The following is an 11,347-nucleotide window of genomic DNA, read 5'->3' as shown; positions in this document are numbered from 1 at the left end:
TTTGGTCTACTTTTTCCTTTGAGGGTATATTTGGGTCTACTTTGTCAGTTTAACACAGAATAATAATTCAAACATTGATTGCATCTATGTTGCATCTATGATTATCTGATATGTGCATGTGTGTATTTATTATACAATTTGACAGTAGACTAAGTTGGAATTTGGTACATTTTCATGCTATCGTATTTGCTATTTTTCTTAAGTTGTGTTCTCGTTATTTGTATATACTTATATTTTCTATTGATTTCTGTAGTCTATGTATGCCACTAAAAACTCGTATTTTACATTTATAAATGTAAAATTATTATTTAGTAGTCAAATTGATAGTAGACAAAATGGGAACGCGGGGTCGATTTTTAGTGTAGACTAATTAAGAGTAGACGAAACGGGTGTAGGCCAACTTAGGTTTTTCGACGAAATGGGAATGTCGTAGTAGATGAAATAGGAGTCGACCAACCGGACATAAACCGTGTCAGCCCCTTTAAATCAAGCGGAACTGCGCATGCAATGCCAAATAGAACACGTTACTGATGTCTATAGCCACCAGAAAATAGATAAAACTGCTCGTTTCACGACGTAATGAAAGTGTATCGTTTTAGCCAACTCGGTCTTATAGTTGAGTCTACCTCCAACCGGATAAATGGGAATGCTAGACATTAATTTTGTTTGGCCATGGCGAGTAGAGTGAATCTAAACCTCGCTTTACAGTATCTGCTTTCAATCAAAAAGTTGGAAAGATTCATTGCCATTTTTAATTTCCATCCGTTTGTTTATACATCTCTTGCTGTTCTGGGTTCATTTGTTCATGATTTGTTCATTCGGCGACAAACCAACGCATCTATTCCGATTGTTTCATTGCTCAAATTTGAATTAATCTCTGCACTACATGTTAGACAATTAGATCACATTCTATCTTCTCAGCCCATCGGGGATTACTTGTTAATCAACATTATGCCCCAAATCGACGCCGTTTTTTCCACATATTGACCACTCGCAGCCATTGGCTTCAGCTGAACGAGGAGCGCGGGCTGCATTATCACTGAAGCATGACAGCTAGGCGAGCATATACGCGCAGTTAGGGAGACTGTGAATTAGGCTATGTAACTGGTGCGATCCGGTTGGCAGCTGGTTCTATCTGGTTTGCATCTGGTACAAACCGGTTTGCATCTGACGCGTTCTGGATCCGCGGCAGTGTTAGCAGTTGTATGCGCTATCCTTGGTTTTAGCATCTAAACAGGCCAGTAATATGCCATGCATCCTAAACAGAGTGTCGACATCAGAAACGGTGAGTACTATCTTCTCTGCACTTCTGCGCAGCGCTTAGGATCAGAAGCAAAGCTGTGCCACTGCAATCTTGTATCATGTCTCTCTGAGTGTCGCTATACGTTATATAATCGGGTAGCTCAGATAAAATTTTGATTAAATTATGGTTTCCTTAGGCGACATGCTAATTTGTATTGTACGCACGTTAAAACGATAAAATAAATAAGAAATTGATATAAAAGCTGCATTTTAAAGGACTATGACATATGCTTATAAAAAGTTCATTTGTACAATTAAGCATGACATGATACGCGCAATTAGCGACAGCACTACTATATGTCACCAAACACATCAGATATAAAATTTGCATTTTTGCAAACCTATTGGTTTTTTGCGTACTTAAATTGCTTAGAATATGGGATATAAGATATATGGAGTCGCAAGTATTTGTTTACATTTAACGGAACGACAGCATATAGGTGTAGTGCAACAATTAATTTAACAATAAAGAGTAAAAAAAATCTGGATCACTAGAAGTCATATGTCATTTAGGCAAAACAAATTTTACACACGGGAAAGTTTAAGCAGCGTCTGATTATGAATATTATAGGTAATATAAAATGAATACTTTGGTAGTAAACTTTATTTTTTATTTAGTTACTATCATTTTATTTTTAGAACGGCCCAATTAAGTGCCTGTGGAGAAAAGTCTGCGTCCCAAAAGAATTGTGAATTGCGATATTTTGAACTGTAAATGTTCGATCACTGCATGTACATTTACAGCAGATTTCGCAGTTGAAATCATAGTATCAATTAAGCAACTAGGAATGTTTTTGTCGAGTTATAGTTGGTGTCGTTGGTGTAGCGTTGCTCCTCTTCGTGATCGTATAGGTACGTAGTTGGTAATCAATCGCTTGACCGTGATTGATAATGCGTGTATCAGAGACGAAGCTAATTCCGGAGACAAGGATGGCGTGGGTCCGGACAGGTAAAGCTGGTCAACGAATCGCTGGATTGCCGGGAGAACCGAGTCGAATAACAAACGTACGAGTACAAATGACATCAACCGTACAGTATTCATATCATCTTATCTTATATATATATATATATATATATATATATATATATATATATATATATATATATACGCCCGCATACGTTTATGTGATTCCATTCTCTTTTCACATTTTGTATACAGTCAGTACACATGTTACTTATGAAATGATCAAGAGCTAATAAATACCTAAGAGCTAATAATAAGTATTTATTAGCTCTTGAAATGATCTTACGCTTAGTTTAAAAAAATAACAGCGAAATGTTTGCCAAGAACCAAACCTAGTGTTATTTTACTTAGCTCAACTAAACTCTATGTATGTATTATAAGATAAGTCCCTCGTAATGAACTGAGGAATATTGACTGGGATAAGGCCAATTAACGATATGAATTAATAATCAGACACAAGGAACAGTAGTCCACCCGTGTAAACTTTCAATTTTACACTGACACACTTCTTCACACTTTGTAGATGATGAACTTCATCTCACATTTTATCGTAAATTGCTGCTCACCAACGTAGCAACAGATAGAGAATAGATTTACACGTTATATTTACCTATGCAAATGCTTGATAAATGGCTGTTTATTAGTAATCACTTGCCAGAGATATCCTTCTCCTAAAATACTGGCTCCAACACCCTTTGACCTTTGCTATCCAATAATATTTACACCGAGAGCGCGCCTTAGCTTCTACAGCAGACTGTGATAATGTTGACTTGTTCACATGTATCTTATCCTTTGGTTATAGCTGTTTTGAGACATTTGACTCAATTTATTTGATGTAAAATAGGCTCGTTTCACCCGAGCTGGAATAACAAAAATAAATCGTGCTAATATAAATAGTGTTGGATTCTGAACACTCAAGTAAACACGTGTGTTTCTGTTCATCACACAGGCTCTAAGAACCCGTATGTTTTATTACAACCGTAAAGTGTTGCATATACATTACTGTCATAAATCGCGTGTACAAATGCAACGATTTCAGAAAGCAAACCATAACACATTGACTACACTACATTCCTCCTAAACTTGGATTAAAAATTATATTCGTCTGCGTAAACTTTAGACTCATTTCAGTATCTGTATATTATAGACACATCTGCTAAACTGGACTTCAAATAAAAACCTTTACACCAAATGTATGTCAACCAAACTTGTTCATCAGTTAAGCATTTGAAAACAGAAATCTCTAAGGTAGTGGAACGTCACAATCTAAAACCCATTTTTTTAACAACAGCTATCTATATGTTTAACTCTACAGTTTCTAACGTCGTCTGTAAGTTACGCTGAGAGGGTTTATGTCCCCCAGGGTACTACCGGAACGTACCCTGGTACTATCTAATATGCCGGGCCGTACCTCGCCTACTCCACTAACGAGTCTAGGGAGTCGCCTGTGCCTACTCCCTAACCCTAACCCTAACCCTAAACCTAAACCTAACCCTAATCCTAACCCTAACCATATCAAATAGTGACCAGGGTACGTTCCGGTATACCGGACCGTACCCAGGGTACGTTCCGGCAGTACCCTGGGGGCATAGACCCTATGAGCCTTACCACGAATCTAAATGAGCATAACAAACTCTTTGAAACGCGCAGGCGCGTGCTTGGTACGTGTAGAGCGTCGGACGTTCTGACGTTCGTTTCTCTCTGCGTTGTCGCGTAGAGCATCGTGTGGTTCGTCCGATGGTACCTCGACCATTGCTTCATCATCCATTTCTTCTCCATCCGCGACTGGATGTACGCGTTTGAACTTCGAAAGATTGCGTGTTATCTGATGATCTCCCCGCCTAGCTGTTACCATGCTCCCTTTTCGATTCTGCACCTTGTATGGTCGTGGATCGTACGGTGTAGACAGCTTGTTTGACCTTTGTTGCTTCACTATGACCGTGTCACCGATTTGAATTCTACTCTCTCTTGCATGGCGTTTGTCGTCAGCATAGGACTTCATCTTGTCTTTCCTCCGCTTATTGACTGCACGAATATCCCGAGCTTTCCTGTCTCCCAGAAGGTTAGTTTCTGGTAATTGTACCTTCATCTTTCAGTTGTTGAGGGCCTCTGCTGGTGAGATTCTAATGCCCGAGTGTGGCGTTGCTCGATATTGACGAAGAAATCGAACTAAATCGCGCTTCCAATTTCGACTTTCTATGTTAGACACTCGGATTGTCTTATTTTGTGTTCTCATGAATCGTTCAGCTTCTCCATTAGGCTGTGGCCACAATGATGCAATGCGTCGATGATGAAATCCCAACTCTTCTGCAAATGATGAGAATTCCCCACCATTAAACGGTGGTCCGTTGTGGGTTTTCACTGTGTCTGGTATACCTTGTCTGGCAAATATGCTATATAATTTAGGAATTGTGGACTTCGATGATGTACTTCTCACCAGCTCTACCTCTGGAAACCTACTGTTCTCATCTACCACTACTAGCAAGTATTCTCCCGTCGGAAATGGACCGGCAAAGTCTACTGCTACTTCTTTCCATGGCCCGCAAGGTAGTGTTGTCATCTTGAGAGGTTTTGGTCCCTCTGTGTTTTTGGCGGTAGCAGCTTGGCATGGCAAACACTGTTTTCGCTCTTCCACCAAACGATCTATACCTGGAAACCAAACCTTCTCGCGTAACAAACTCGATCTTGGTCTTGACGACACCTTGATGTCCGACGTGGGCCAATTCGATTGCCTGCTGACATAACGAAACCGGTAACACAATGCGTGTGTTTCTCAGCACCAAGCCATTGAAGACTGCTAGCTCATCATTCACTGTCAAATATTGAACGAGTTTCTCATCTGCCCACTGTCCATGTTCAATTGCACAGATTAGCTTCTGTAACACCGGATCTCTCAAAGCGTGTTTCTCTACGTCTTTTACAGTGAGTGCCTTGGGCACACTGTTTGAACGCGTGTAATTTATATAGTCTTCGGCCGCGTCTGTCGCTGCTGATTGATCCGGATGCCTACCCATGTAGTCACTAGGATTTCCATCATCTTTTCCTGGACGGTAGCTGAGAGTATACTTATACGGTAACAACCGTAACCTCCATCGGTCAATCCTGGCAGATGCTTGCTTGACGGGCAAATAACCCAACCAGCGGCTTGTGGTCTGTTATAATATCGAATTCACTCCCATACAAATAGATATAAAAGTTTTCAGCACCCCATACTGCTGCTAACATCTCTCGTTCTGTTTGTGAATATCGCTGTTCAACACTAGATAGTGCTCGGCTAGCGAAACTAACGACCTTCCCGCCCTGGCATAACATGGCGGCTACGCCTATTGGACTTGCGTCGACTACCACTTCTGAACACTTGGTTGGATCAAAATACTTCTCTGTGCACACGCTGGTCAGTTTATGCTTGACGTTATCGAGTGCTTTCTGGTGCACACATGTCCACTCCCATTGAGCACCTTTATGTGTAAGTTCACGGAGTGCAGACGTCACATCAGAGTAATTTGTTATAAACCTGGAGACATACTGTGCCATTCCTAGTAGTGATCTGACTTCACTTGCGCTCTGGGTACACTAGCATTTACGATACCAGATATCTTCCTAGGATCGGCAGCGATCCCGTCCTTGCTAAATATGTGTTCGTAGAAAGTAACTTGTTTCTGTCCAAACCTGCATTTGTCCTTATTCAGCTTTAAGTTGGTTTGTTTCCGGGGAGCACTCGCCTCGGAACTGGGTAGGGGGTTCCTCGAGGACCTTGAAAACCTAACCCTGTCTCAAACCGCTTTACGCCCTAAAATACACCCTGTCCCAATATACTGCACTAAAAAGTATACCCTGTTGCAATATTGCACACTTCGGTTATGTCCTGTCCAAATTTATTGTTACACACTATACAGTCATGGAAAATCGAGACTACAGATCATAAAACTACAGACCATCTGCTGACCACTGTGGAGACGTGCGCCGGGCCTAGAAATTGGCGCGCGTCTCCACTGCGGACAGCGCTTCATACTTAAACATCCGCGCGGTCGCGTGCGCATATCCCGCGGAACTGCGCGTCTCATCCGCACGTCTTATCCTGCGCATCTTATCCGCGCGCAGCACTCAGGATCAACAGCAAAGCTGTGCCACGCAATCTTGTATCATGACTCGATCTCTGGATAACCCTGTGCCAATATCGGCTTGCTTGCTGGGGGGTATCTAGATAACCCTGTGCCAATAATGATGTTTGGAAAATATACCCTGTGCCAATAATGATGTTCGGAAAATGTACCCTGTGCCAATAATAATGTTTGGAAAACATACCCTGTCCAGCGGCACGTCCCCAATACCCTTAACAATAGGAGTGCCCCCGGGGTTTGTTCAAGTCGCTCTAGCACCGCTTTCAGGTTTTTGTCGTGTGACTCTTGGGTTTGTCAATACACAATGATGTCATCTGACATGTTTTTGCAACCCTTTAAACCGGATAACACTCCTGATAGTGTATTCTGGAAGATTTCCAAAGCGGAGTTGATACCGAACATTAACCTTTTGTATCTGAACAGTCCAACATGCGTTGAGAATGTCGTAATGTATCAACTCTCAGGTTGGAGTTCCAGTTGATGATACATTGACTTTAAATCCAGCACACTAAAAACTGATGCACCATTAAAGTCTGTGATCAGCTCGTCGATTGTTGGCATGACGTTTTGTGCGTTTTACGGCTTCATTCGCTTTTATCATGTCCACACATATCCGAACCTCATTATTATTCTTTGGTACCACCACAATAGGGCTGACCCATGGCGTTGGACTGCTAACCTTTAATAAGTTTAGATAGGATAACGTCCATTTGTTCGAGTTTGTCCAGTTCCCGTTCGACAGCTTTCCTTATGTGGAATGGAATACGTCAATGCGGTTGTTGCTTTAGCTCCACGTTCTCGTCGATGTGTAACTTCACCTGTATGTTTTTAGGATGTACTTTGCCCATACCGTTGAAGATGTTTGGAAACTTCCCGGCTATCGTCTGCATCTTAGATGTCACAGTCTGTGCTACATGTATAATGCCTAGATCTTCAGCTGCTCTGTAGCCTAAAAGGTTACCTGTGCTGCCGTCTACAACATGAATATTAGTCTCCACAACCTTCTTGTCATACTGGATCTTGGTTGCAAGTACTCCAATGGTAGGCAAAGGGTTTCTCGAGCCTTAAGTGTAGACCTTAGTCATCGGTTGTTGAAACAGCTGTGGCATGTGGGAAAACAGATTGAAAGTTTTGCTGTCTATGATTTTCACTGATGCCTCGGTGTCAACAGTCATTTTTACGACTTTCCCCTCAATCTTTACGTCGCACATTGGTAGCTTGTCCCCGTGCTGTCTCGCACCAAACGTGTACTCATTGTCCGAGGAATCCGACCGATGTGCTTCCATCTCTACTGTAGAGAGCTTGTCTTCTGTGACGTGATAGGCTGACTGTTATCTTCTCTGTCTTGATCTATGCACTGCAGCACTGCATGCAAAGTGGTTAAGCTTCTCACATGATCTACAAGACTTGCCCCTGGCTATACATGTCTTATTTTAGGGGGTGTGGATACAGTCCATCATAATTTCGGCACGTAGCTTTCCTACCCACCAGTCGTGGGGGTTTCTGTATATGTGCAGTAGCTCGTATAGGCTTTTGTCTAGCCTGCTGTTTCTTATGAAACGGTTTTGAATGAAGAGTGTTGACGGTCCTACCGTCGTTGTCACCTTCAATACCACTTGCCTGTGCTTCTGACAGCTTTAGTGCCCTGCCATATTCTAGCAGTTTGCCCAGTGTCAAATCCGTTTCCCGTAGACTGAACAATCGGTGTTTTGATTTCCCGATCACTGTCTGCAAATTCACTCGTTATCTTAGCCGTGTGTGGTAATTGTCCAATGACTCGCCAACAGCTTGTTTCTTCTTCCTGAACAGGTAGACTTCATTGTCGATATTTCTCTTGGGTAGAAGTATTTTGTCAAACTGTCACGGGCGAGCTCAAAGTCATCGTCACTCCCCGTGTCGGGCAGCGTTATAAACTTCATACACTTCGTCACCAGCACAGTGTAACAGCATAGCTCTTTTCCGTTTTGGCATGTTTATGTTTAATGCTATCATCAGATTCTCCAACTTTGTCACCCATTTCGCTCATCTCAGTCCAGTGTTGCCAATGTCCGCGTGCACGGCGAACGCAGGAAATTGTGGGAGGCCGGCTCGGCCGGCTGCCATTCTTTGTTTCCTATTGAATCAGCGTTGATGTAGGCTCCCCCAGCTTTCTGTAGCACCAGTGCTTGCACGTAGGCTTGTACGCGTAGGCTTCGATCGATACGGCAGGGAAACACAATCACCCTGAGACGTTTCAGTTTCAGTTTCAGTTGCTAGAACAAATGGCTGCGCTGCTCCAACTGGCAATTGTCACTGGGTTTCAACCGTCAAAAACTGTCTCTGGATATTCACTGATCTGTTTTCACCCACCTTTCAGTTCCTCGTCGCCAGAATATAGTGTTGTACTAGGCTCTTGCCTCTGAACACTCAAGTAAACACGTCTGTTTCTGTTCATCAAACAGGCTCGAAGACCCCGTATGTTTAATTACTACCGTAAAATGTTGCATATACACTACTGTAATAAATCGCGTGTACGTAAACAGCTAGACATCCCAAGTGTCCCGGTCTCACCGGGATTGTCCCCGTGCGACATGCTGGTCTCGGTGTCCCGTTAAGAGTCCAGAAAGTCCCGGTCGTAACATTTTTCAGCCATATTTTACAATTTACATCGGTTAATTACTAAATTTGCCGTGGTAGCAATAATAAATAATAATATGTGAAACCATAAATTAACATGAATTTGCATTTTATTTTACATGTATACTTTATATAAAATGGTGGTGCGCCACGACAAACACATGTCGCAGCCCGCCACAACTATTTTCCTGTTTTTGCGCATCCTTTCTTGGATTTTCCCAACTTGGGACTTCTGACGTAAAGAATTTTATAAACCATAACACATAATAAGGATTTAAAGTAAACCATAACACATTGACTACACTACAATATAAAGCTGCTTTTTCTTGAATGCTAAAATAATACGCGATGTCCTCCCACGTGTGATTGTTATCTTGAAACAGTAAAAAATATCTTCGTTACTTAATTCTTAATTATATGCCGTTAAACCTTCCACTCTTCCCTTGCATAGTCTACCTACGTTAGGCTAGGCTAACAAAGCATACGCGCCCTAGTTTTTGAAAACGCATAATATTATATGTTTACTGTTTGCGTAGGCCTGTACCGTAGTATTTTGACCACTGAACTGGGGGATTTGTACCCGAAACTGGACGCTCCTAAGTGCGCATGCGCGCAGGCGCCTCTTGTTTTGCAAGGGCGCATGCGCAGCATGCGCAGCATGCGCAGTAGTCATCTGCGCATCTCGTCCATCAAAAACGGTCACAATAAACAAACATGGCGGCCAACCCGGTCACTCATGGAAACATTTGATTGAAACAATTTGCAATGTAGTAAGTTAAGTAATTTGCAATAGTAAGTTAGACTGTGTTATGTGTGTCAGGTTACAAGGCGAAACAAAAAGAAAACAAAAGAGCATGGCTACTATTTCCTACGGCCCTGCAAAACAAGATTCAAACAAAAAGAAAACAAGAGAAAAACAAAAGAGCATGCGCACTTAGGAGCGTCTAGTTTCGGGCGAGCGTCCAAATACTACGGTACAGGCCTACTTTTCCGCGTTTTTTCTCAGCGGCAAGAGTTATGCCAAATAATGTGATCGACGTCGTGGGAGCGCTAAATGCAGAGCACGGTGACTGAATCGTGAACTCCACCCATGTTGTTGCTACAACGCCAGTATCAGTATCAGTGTGGATATCCATTCCTGTAATACGCATATATGCTTGTTTCCATGTATCTTTACTGTGTAAAACGGCCAGGAACATATATCTTACCAGTAGGTGGTGGAATATATCTGATTGTAAGGGATAACGGAGGCACACGGCCTTTAATATTTACTTTGTTTCTAATATACAATACCGCTGTTATTATTAGACCACACAACCGGCTTGCGTTTCTGAACGTTTGGGTTATAAGTTGGGTTATGTTTGTCTGACTTTATTTTCATGTTTGCGAACTTTTACTCATCTGAACTGAAGAGATATTACTTGCGCATATAATAGCAACAAGATGAGACGGGATACTAGAGAAGCGTTGCCGAAAGAAGGTGTTGACCCGAAGTGCTGAGCGCAGATCTTGCGCTGTGTTATAGTGCAAAAGTTGATAAAACGTTGTTTTATTCTGACACAACGTGTAATAACAATGTTAGGCCTATATTAGCTACAGCGCAATAGTAAATATATAGGATGATTTTGTTGCTATTATATGCGCAAGTATATTCTTTCGTTTAATGATAAGTTCGCACATGAAATAAAGTAGATCAAACACCCAACTTATACCCAAACGTTCAGAACGGCAAGGCCGTTGTGTGGTCTAATAATAACAGCGGTATTGTATATTAGAAAGCAAAGTAAATATTAAAGCCGTGTGCCGTCCGTTATCCGCTTACAATCAGATATATTTCACACACTAACTGGTAAGATATAGTGTCCTGGCCGTTTTACACAGATAAAGATAATGGAACAAGCATATATGCGTATTACAGGATGGCATATCCATCACTGATACTGCTACTGCGTCTGTAGCAACAACATGGTGGAGTTCAGCGATTCAAGTCACCGTGGCTCTGCATTTAGCCTCCACGACGTCGATCAATTAATTTGGCAAACTCTTGCCCCGCCTGAGAAAACGCGCGAAAGTAGGCCTGTCCCGTAGTATTTGATCGCTCGCCCGAAACAGAGAGACATGATTACAAAGATTGCGTGGCACACTTTGCTGTTACCTAAGCGCTGCGCGCGATTAACGCGGGCAGTTCGCGCGGATATGCGCACGCGACGCGGGGATGTTTCAAAGTATGAAGCGCCTGTCGCGCAGTGGAGACGTGCGCAAAATTCGAGCCCGGCGCACGTCTCCACAGGCGGTCAGCGGATGGTCTGTAGTTTTAGAAGATGACAATGATTATATATGGACG

General features: G+C 42.3%; 1 protein-coding gene across 3 annotated transcripts in view; it reads left to right on the top strand.

Annotated features, from left to right (window-relative positions):
• The first annotated feature begins 1,079 nt into the window (after positions 1-1,079).
• Positions 1,080-11,347, top strand: part of LOC106807816 (trans-L-3-hydroxyproline dehydratase-like) — a 15,711-nt gene continuing 5,443 nt past the window's right edge. For 2 of the 3 annotated variants that reach the window (XM_014810282.1, XM_014810279.1), the window contains exon 1: positions 1,080-1,285. The gene's annotated coding sequence lies outside the window, so the exon portion shown is untranslated. Of the gene's footprint in view, positions 1,286-2,154; positions 2,308-11,347 lie in introns of all 3 variants that reach the window. The other variant, XM_014810278.1, reaches the window with a different exon arrangement.

Source organism: Priapulus caudatus, unplaced genomic scaffold (assembly GCF_000485595.1).
Source record: "Priapulus caudatus unplaced genomic scaffold, Priapulus_caudatus-5.0.1 Scaffold235, whole genome shotgun sequence".
In the NCBI taxonomy this organism is placed as follows: Eukaryota; Metazoa; Priapulida; class Priapulimorpha; order Priapulimorphida; family Priapulidae; genus Priapulus; species Priapulus caudatus.
This window is presented reverse-complemented; position numbering and strand designations above follow the sequence as displayed.